The sequence below is a fragment of the Balaenoptera musculus genome, chromosome 13 (genome assembly GCF_009873245.2).
Source record: "Balaenoptera musculus isolate JJ_BM4_2016_0621 chromosome 13, mBalMus1.pri.v3, whole genome shotgun sequence".
Lineage (NCBI taxonomy): Eukaryota > Metazoa > Chordata > Mammalia > Artiodactyla > Balaenopteridae > Balaenoptera > Balaenoptera musculus.
In genome coordinates, this window is record NC_045797.1 from 82,045,340 (window position 1) to 82,055,562 (window position 10,223).

At 44.6% G+C, this 10,223-nt stretch overlaps 1 non-coding gene across 1 annotated transcript; it reads left to right on the forward strand.

The window, feature by feature from the left end:
- The first annotated feature begins 9,374 nt into the window (after positions 1-9,374).
- On the forward strand, positions 9,375-9,481 carry LOC118906537. The gene has a single exon (XR_005022519.1). It is a non-coding gene; the product is annotated as a U6 spliceosomal RNA (small nuclear RNA).
- The last annotated feature ends 742 nt before the right edge of the window (positions 9,482-10,223 follow it).

The window sequence follows — 10,223 nt, forward strand, 5'->3', positions numbered from 1 at the left end:
GAGTGGGCAGGAAAGGGTTAACACAGCAGCCCTAGGTTGCTCAAATCCTGCACATTCCAAAGAAAGGCTTCTCTTCTGGACTGGTTAGCCAGCTCCTGGGAAATACCCCTGAGTCCTTGGAATATTCTGCCTGATTAGAGTGCTTCTGTGTGCTTGAGGCCGTGGGTCATGCTGTACTACTCTGGCCTGATAAAATCATCCTGAGAATGTGATTTAAGGTGAACAACTTTTTCTCTCAGCGCTAGAGGGGGGTGCCCAGAAGGATCTGAAATCCGAGGAGCTGAGGTCAGTCATGCAGGTTGCCACGTGTCTACCTGACAGACCCCCAATAGAAGCCCTGCACTAGATTCAGGTGTGCCCCCCAGGTCGTGACACGTACATGCGATGTCACACATTGTTGCTGGGAGGACTATGTGTCCCCATGTGACTCCGCTGGAAGCTTGCACCTCATTTCTCCTACACTTTGCCCCAAGTCCCTTTTCTGTCTGATGATTTTGATCTGCAGCCTTTTGCTGCAATAAACTGTAGCTTTGAGTACAACATTCTGAGTCCTGTGTGTCCTCCTAGCAAATCATCAAGCCTGAGGGTGGTCTTGGAAACTCCTGTCACAAAGAGCAAAGCACTGGGAATACCTGAACCCCTTGTGAAGAAAATCGATAAGTTTGGGAGTAGTGGGTTACTACACTCACCAGATTGAGGCTCGTTATAAAACTATCCCAGTTAAATTAGGAGGTGCTGGGACAGATGGACAAGTGGAATGGAGTAAAGACCATAGACACAGGCCTGTGTCTAGAAGCTTGAAAGATGAACGCAAATGGGGAGGGGGTGTTATTAGCTACTCAATAAATGGTGATTTTAAAAAGGAGGTCCCTAGCTGTCACCATATTTGAAAAATATGGAGCCTACATTCTTACTGGGTTGGGGAAGATGATAAACCATCGACATGATAAATAAGCAAATGTATAGTACATTAAAAGATAATCAAGTGCTCTGAGGAATAAAGAAAAAAGGCAGAGGAGGATTAGAGAGGTCAAAAATGATTGATACGGGCTGGCTGCATTTCTAAACAGGGAGTGAGGGTAGCCCTCGCTGAGAATGGTCTTAGTCTGTTCTGGCTGCTATGACAAAATACCACAGACTCAGTGGCCTTATGCAACAGAAATTTGTTTCTCACGGTTCTGGAGGCTAGAACTCCAAGATCAAGGCAGCAGTGTGGTCACATTTTCATGAGGGTCTTCTTCCTGGTTCCGTCCTCACATGGCAGAAGGGGCTAGGGATCTCCCTGGAGCTTCTTTTATAAAGATACTAATCCCATACACGAGGGTAGAAACTCCCAAAAGCCCTACCTCCTAATACTACCATCTTTGGGGGTTAGGATTTCAATGTATGAGTTTTAGAGAGACACAAACATTCAGACCATAGCAGGAATATTTAAGGAGGTGAAGGCATTAGTCATGCAGGTATGTAGAGAAAGAGCATTCCAGATAGAGGAGACAGTCAACAGTTCACATGTGAGAAAACTGAGGCTAGGAGAGGTTAAGAAACTAGCATAATTTTACATAACTAAACAGCTGAGTATGGATTCAGCCCTAGGTCTCGCCAACTCTAAAGTCTATGGTCCTTCAGCTACACTGTTTAAAATTATTTTAAAATGTTCTTAAAATTCATAGCAAGGATATCTTACCCAAAAGTCAAAATATTTTCAAAACATATCTAATAGTCATCCTCAGATGTGACTCTCAGTAACTTTCCACCCTTCTTTTCCACCAGCCCATTCCCAATGCTCCGGCACCCACGCCTCAGCCTCACCAAATACTCACTCTTCTCCCACACACCACACATTTTCAGGCCTCAATTTCTTTCCTGTTGACCCTTCATTTTGCAATGTACTACCCCTGCTGGTGAACTAATGCCCCACAGTCTTTTCAAGTGGTATTTTCTTCATGAAAATTTCCCCAGCTTCCAACGAAAAGACATGGCTCCCTCCTCAATGCTCCCACACAAATTCAGTCACAGAGAAGCCAATTGTGTGGCCTGTGTTTGTCTGTCTGTTCCTCCCTCCAGCCTGTGGACCCTAGATGACCCAGTCAGTATCTGATTCATCTTTCTCCCCAGCACACACCACAAGATAGAGGGCCTCAGTAGGTGTTAAATAAATGTATGTCAAGTGGAAAATGAGTGAAATATTAATGATGATGAAAACCAAAACATCATGAAGTAAGTAAATTGTAATGTTCAACAGGAACTATGGTAAATGGTAATAAAACCTAACATTTACATTTGATATAAAACAATGTGCCATGCAATGAGTACGTTCCAGATTTATTACATATTACATAAATAAAGGAAGACGTCAAAAAGGCAAATAATTACAGCCAAGCTACGTGCAGAGGCTGTTAATTTGTTATCTTTGTTGGAAGAGTGTCTCCATGTAAACACATTTTTTCAGAAACATGCTTCACGGAACTGGTGTGCTATAAACATGCCTTGAAAGTTAAACTCTGAAAATTGGGTGATCTCACTGAGTACAGATTTATATAAGACTTCCATTCATGATGGAACTCATCCTTCTGCCTCTAGGAATATCTACTTAATAATTTTAAAGATTCCTGCTTCAAATCTAAGCACTCTTAAACCACATTAATCCATGCATACTAATTACATATTTCTTTACAAAAAAGGAGATAGAAATTAAAGTTTCCCTTTTGCAGTATTCACAGATAAAATATTTGTTAATCAAATGAGTAGGGGTAATACGATCACAGGAAGAATTTGAAACCTTTAAGTAATCTCCCACTTTCTTGCTTAAGTGCACTTGCGCTATGCAATACGGTAGCTACTAGTGGCAGGTGGTTAATGGTCGCCTGAAATGTGGCTAGTACAACTAAGGAATTGAATTGTCAATTTGATTGGGTTTTGATTAATTAAAAATTAAATTTAAATAGCCACATTTAAGTGTAGCCAGTCACTACCATATTGGACAGAGCAAATACAGAATATATCCATCCCCTCAGAAAGTTCTGCTGGAGAACATCGCTTGTACTGTGCTGTAGATGGCCAAAATACAATAAATACAAATGAAATTAACAAACAATGACCAGTTCATCAAAATACAAACTTTGACATTACGGCATATAAAGAGGAAGAGTGCTCCCTGCCTTCAAAGAGACAAATGTGTAAACAGTAAAATAGAGGGTCGTCCCTAATGCAGGTATGCACAAAAATTACATGAAAGAGAAGTTGACTATATCTACTAGATCAAGGAAAGCTTCAACAGAAGACGTGCTATTAGAACCAATTCATATAGGAGAGAAAAATCTGAACAAGCGACAGGGTGGGAGTTGAGAACCATCAAGCCGAGAAAACAACCATGGGGGAAGGCACAGAAAAGCATCCTGAAAGATCATGATGTCGGGTGGCCAGCTCACTGCTTGGTGAGGCTAGAATGTACAAAGTGAGTGGAGAAGGGGCAAGTGACAGCTGAGTGAGGAAGCATGAAAGCCTGGGAAACCATGTGAGGGATTTCAGAACTGTCCCTGGGGACAGAAGGGATTGGATTCCGTTTCAAGTAGAAAGGTGACATAGACGGATCTGTGTTCTGGAAAGGTCATTCTGGCTGTGGAGAGGAAAATGGACAGGATGGAGATAGATTAGAGATGAGGAGATCCAGGAGGAGGCTCTGGACATAAAGCAGAAGAGAGATGACCAAGCTGCGCGAGGGCAGAGCAGGAGAGGCTGGAAAGGAAGCAAGGGAGGTGGGCGTTGTTTATTCGCAATGGATGAATATTTATTTTTAAAAGTTTTCTTAAAAAAAATACAGCAAGTGTGAGACATGTGATCATTCTGACATCCCAACAACATATGTTACAAGAAAAGGTGTTGCATCGATTTTTATGATGGGCTCTGATGAAAGCTCACAAAAACCACTTCAAAATGCTGAGCACGCAGCCAACCTGAGAAAGCCCACTGCTGGTGCTGAGATCAGGCAGCCAGCGTGGCAATGGAGTTATGGATTCCTGAAGATGAAAGGAGATACCAGCCATGACCGGGGAACAAGACATGGGGCAAAGGCAGCTGTCAGCATTTTGTTTTGGCTGCCCTAGCAAACTAATACATAGATATACTACAAAAATCACAATTTTCAGATGATTTCATACCACTAATACTTGAATTTGAACATGGACTTGCTGTGGAAACTCATGCTTTAACATTACCCTACATGGTTTCCCCTTTTGCAAAGCAGGTTAGGTTTTAGGCATATGTTGTGAAATTATTATTTTTTGAAGTAAGGTTGCATGAAGATATTATCCCTGGAGTGAGTTCCAGTTTCATCTTCCATCTCCAAGTGGTTCCCTAATCCCCAGTCAAAATCAGTACTTTTTTCCAAACACAATAAACACCAGCTATGCCATGAACTTAACTGCAGCTCTAGCTATGGTTTATTAAATTTGCTTTCGTATGACCAAAATAAAGAAATATAGAAAGGAATGAAGACTTAGAGCCCTCATATACACCATTCTCCATCTACTACATTAGTAATTATAACTTTTTCCAGTGTATCCAGACAGAATTTGGGGGTTGGTGTGGGAACAAATATGAAGAAAGTGGGATAATGGTGGAAATAACATGAAGTTGGATCAGGCTGAATTGTGGATAGGGAACCACTATCCACAGAGATTCCAGGTTTAATGGTGTAGTTTGGGAAGGCTAGAAAGGACTTTGTTCCGTTGATTGGTTGGCTGAAACATGGACTAAAGGTGGCCTATACTAAATGAAGTTGAAATGCCAGAACTACCTTGGTTACCACACAAATACCACACAAATTTTGTTTATTAACATAAGGTCATCTGAATCAATATTTTTGTCCTTTCTTTTTTAAATTACAGTTAGTCCCCTACATACGAACGAGTTCTGTTCCGAGAGCACGTTCTGAAGTCCAGTTTGTTCATAAGTCCAACAAAGTTAGCCTAGGTACCCGAATGGCTTTATAGTACTGTACTGTAATAGGTTTATAATACTTTTCACACAACTAATACATAAAAAACAAACACAAAAAATAAAGAAAACATTTTTAATCTTACAGAACAGTACCTTGAAAAGTACAGTAATACAGTACAACAGCTGGCATACAGGGGCTGGCATCAAGTGAACAGGCAAGAAGAGTCACTGACTGGAGGAGGGAGAGGAGGTGGGAGATGGTAGAGCTGAAGGATCGTCAGCGATAGGAGGTGGAGGGCAAGCTGCAATTTCACTCACGCCTGATGTTGATGGAACGCACGTTCGCAACTTTGAAAGCTCGCAACTTGAAGGTTCGCACGTAGGGGACTTACTGTATAGAGAATCTGTGATTTCAAAAAGTTCTAAAACCCTAGGCTAGATAAAACCAGGTTATGCAGAGTAGTTTTACAGTGGTCATGAATGCAAAGACTTATTGGTGCAATTTTCTAAACTCTTTAAAGAAAGTCCCTGCTCCAAACCAACATTAATAGAGGGAAGCCCGTCATCCTCCAGGTCTAAGAGGTGCGCTAATTCATCAGGCAATTATGGCTCTTCTAGGCGCTCCCAGGGGCATTTGGAGTTGGCAAAGTATCAGACAGAAATTATCTTCTATATCCTCCCATGGCAGAGGGCTGCCAGGTCCCTCCTCTTCTCTGAACTCCCCCTCAACTGAGAAGAGCAGGACCTTCCATCTGTGTCTCTATCTTCTGTGCTCAAGTCCATCTGGGCTGCCCCAGGGACGACCACCATCCAGGGTCAACCACATGTCAGAGTGGTAATACTGTTGCCGTGGATAGTGGCCCAAACTCCAACACCTCCTGTGAGTTTAAGTCTCCCCCGAGAACATTCTGTACAACATTAGGAGTCCATTCTCTCTTCTCCGTGCCTTCATTGCCCATGGCTCTGCAGTGATGATGGCCTGCTTGGAAACAAAGACCTAAACCCCACTGTATGGGCCCCATACATATCATTCCTCACAGCCCAGACCAAGCCCGTAGATGGATGGATGAGGGAACAAAATTTCCCAGAGGCTGGAGAGCTGCCAGGGGCCATGTGCGGGAGGTTGGAATCTAGGCCGTGCCTCTGGATTTCATTCTAGAGACAAGGGTAAGGACGGGAGGGTGAGGAGAGTACATTCTGATTCCAGGACATGTGGTTGAGCCGGCTCCCTCCCTGCCCAGCCCCAGGGTCCTCTCTCGGACCTAAGCTGGTTTTCACACCCTTGGTTTCTTCTCAGCCCCAGGCCCCGGGAGGCCTCAATCTGCTTTGCCACCCACAATGTGTCCTGAGGGATGTCTCCTTCCAGGCCTGCTCTGCTGTCAGGTGTCAGGTTGGTCCCAATTACTCTGCTGTCTGTTGCCTCTGAAGATGCACCTACAGGCCTTCGCATCGGAAGGTCCTAGAGCTGCAGCCGGCAAGGGACGGGATGGGAGAGTCACAGACGTAGGACTCTGAGAGCTCATGGTTTTCACGGTTGCAGGCCAGGTGTCATGGAAGGCCATGGGGCATACCCTAAAACTCTGCTGCTTTGTTCTTCTTCCTAGAAGGGGTGTACCAGCCCTCCTTGTGCCCTGCCAGGGAGGACCAGACCGGTACCGCATGGTGAGGCCCAGGGATGGGGGTCCAGGAGCTCACAGAGCAGGAAGTGCAGCGAACAGGGAACTCTGGTGGCGGAAAGTCGAATCCAGGGTGAGATGTTGCCAGACAACTTAGCTCGGCAGAGACTCAAGCCCATGGGGAAAATTCAGAGACTTGTTTACTGGAGAAGAAGTACCAGGAGGGTCTTGGTCACAAAGAATAAAGGAAAAGCTCTGTTTGGAGACATTCTCTCATTCACGCATTCATTCAGCAAACATTTCTGAGTGCTCCCCTATGCGAGGGTGGGTCTGAGGACCCAGAGAGCAATTGGATTTAGTCCTTGCCTTCCAGGGGTCTCGTTCCCATAAAGAAGAAACCTGATTGGAAAACAAAGGTGTAAAGTCAAAAGCCCCCCATACTTATCCCATCCCTCAATGTAAAAATGTTGACACACATTTATTCAGAAATTGTTCTGGGGTTATACAAAAAAAACCAGAACAGAAAACACTAGAAGCACACTTGGCAGGCCGCACAGCCCCACGTCTGGAGGAACGTGCACAGCGGCGTTTCCAGGTGACCAGTGCTGGGTCGGGGAGAGCTGGTGAGCCCTGAGGGTGCGGCGGAAGCAGGGGGAGACACTGCGGGGAGACACGTGCTCCGAGCAGGTGGCGGGACGCTGCTGCAGGGCTGGGTCGCCGAGCCCACCCGTCAGGTTCCCTCTGGGCCCCCCGGGTCTGGAGAGTGCCCTGCACCAGCGAGGCTCGGCCTGCAGAGGACACGACAGCGCATTGGAGCCCCGAGGGACATCGCTCACCCACTGTTCTGAGTCCCAGGGCTGCCTCGGGGGAAGGCAGCGACGGAGGTGATGCTCGTTGCAGAGCGCTGGGAAACGGACACAGACAAGGAGCGGAGGGTCCAGGTCTCACGGTGAGCCGGGCGGAGGTGGACAGGAGCGTCTCCTCCAGGCACGGACAGGGGTTTACACTGCATCCCACGCCTCCCATATGCTTCGCTGGGGCCTCCTGTAGAGGGAGACGGGAGAAAGCAGCCCCCGCAGAGCCTCACGGAGCCCACGTCAGCCTGGGACAGCTCCTGGGACAGCTTGGCCGTCTTTCCCAAGCACAGGGAATAGAAACCAGCGGGGACCAACAAGGGGCAGCGGCCTGGGGAACCAGCTCGGCCTCTGGATTCGATCCCGGTTTTCTCAGCACCTCTCAGCTGGATGGTCTGAGTCCTAACCCCTCTACCTGCAGCTTCCTCTTCAATAAGATGGAGATCATAAGACCTTTCTCCTGGGTTTTTGTGAGAATAAAGTGAGGGCATGTATATAAAATGCTCAGCCCAGGGCTGCCATCTAATAAAAACGATGACAGTGACGTTCATGTGCATGGTGCACGGGGCATTGCTTTAAGCACTTTGTGTGTCACCTTATTCATTCCTCCTAACAGTTCTAGGAGATAGATATTATTATGATCCCCATATTTGGAAACGAAAGTACAGAGAGGATAAGTATAACCTCTTTGTTGCCCGAAGTCACAAAACGAGAAGGGAGGTGAAGCTGGTGAAGCTGGAAGGGAGGTGAACCCAGGCCATCTGACCCCACTCCCTATGGCCTCAATCACTGGTGTGCACAGCTCAGTAAGTAGCAGAAGTGGTGATGGTCTTATCGTTTTGCCAACCTTGTAAGCTTATTGTGAGAATTAGAAATAAAACATAGAACGTTCCTAGGAAAGTCTGTGGGTATCCAATACCTAGTAATGAATAATTAGCACTACTATCACAATTATTACCATTCTAACTAAGGCCAGTGGAAAGTGTGCATATTGACCCCCTTATAAAGTTCCTGTATGTTATCTATTGCTGCAATAATGCTATATAGCAAGTCCAGTAAGTCCCCTACATATGAACCTTCAAGTTTCAAACTTTCAAAGATGCGAACGTGCATTCGCATATCCAATCATGTAAGTTAGTTCACGTATCTGGCGTCCATTGTCACATGTGTGCATCCTCTACACGCCGTTGTGCTTTTGTGTAGTTTACTGTACAGTACTATATAGGGTACAGTAGTACGTTATCTTTATTTCAAGCCCAGGATGTCCAGAAGTAAGCGTAAAAGCAGTGGTGATGCAGCTGGTACTGTACTGTACTTTTCAAGGTACTGCACTGTAAGATTAAAAATGTATTCTTTATTTTTTCTGTTTGTTTTTTATGTATTATTTGTGTGAAAAGTATTATAAACCTATTGCAGTACAGTACCGTATTACAGTACAGTAGCCAATTGTGTTAGTTGGGTACCTAGGCTAACTTTGTTGGACTTATGAACAAACTGGTCTTATGAACGCATTCTGGGGACGGAACTCATTCGTATGTAGGGGACTTACTGTACCCACAAAACTGCAGTGGCATGCAGCAACAAATTCAGTGCACAGTCTGTGGGGTTTGGGAGCTTGAGCTATGCTCAGTTATGTAACCTGACCTCACTCACATGGCCTGGGTTGGCCAGATGTCAGCTGGTCCTGGAAGGCCTTGGTTAGAATCTCCAAGGAAATTGTGTTCTGCTCTGCTTATCTTTCAGCCCAAAGCAGACTAGCCCAGGCACGTTCTTGTGGTGATGACAGGAGGGCAAGAGCAGTAAACCCACCTGAGTGAGGGCTTTTGAAGCTTCAGTCTGCATCCCATTTGCTAAACCCTAGGGGTCAAAGCAAATCACATGGCCAAGCCAAAAGCCAGGTGGGAGGGCCCTCCACAGTTACAGGGAAAAGTTTGTGGATGAGGAAGGGTAAAATAAATCTATTACAGTGCTCACTTCGGCAGCACATATACTAAAATTGGAATGATACAGAGAAGATTAGCACGACCCCTGTGCAAGCATGACACGCAAATTTGTGAAGTGTTCCATATTTTTGTTAATATACAGAAATCTGTTGCATTTCTATTCACTAACAGTGAACTCTCAGAAAGAAAAATTAAGAAAACAATCCCACTTACAAGTGCATCAAGAAGAATAAAATACCTAGGAATAAAGCTAACCAAGACAATAAGAGACCTGTACTCTGAAAACTATCAGACACTGATGAAAGAAATTGAAGATGACACAAACAAATAGAAAGATACAGCATGCTCATGAATTGGGAAAATTAATATTGTTAAAATGACCATACTACCAAGGCAATTACAGATTCAGTGCAATCCCTATCAAAATACCAATGGCGTTTTTCACAGAGCTAGAACAAATAATTCTAACATTTGTAAGAAAACATAGAAGACCCCAAATAGTGAAAACAATCTTGAGAAAGAACAAAGATGGAAGAATGACACTCCTTGATTTCAAACTATACTACAAAGCTATAGTCATCAAAACAGTATAGTACTGTAACAAAAAGACACATAGATTGATGGAACAGAATAGAGAGCCCAGAAATGAATCCACACTTACGTGGTCAGTTAGTCTATGACAAAGAAGGCAAGAATATACCATGGGGAAAAGACAGTCTCTTCAATAAATGGGCAGCAACATGCAAAAGAATCAAACTGGACTACTTTCTCACATCATATATAAAAATAAATTCAAATGGATTAAAAACTCAGTTGTAAGAACTGAAACCATAAAACTCCTAGAAGAAAATATAGGCAGTATACGGTCTTTG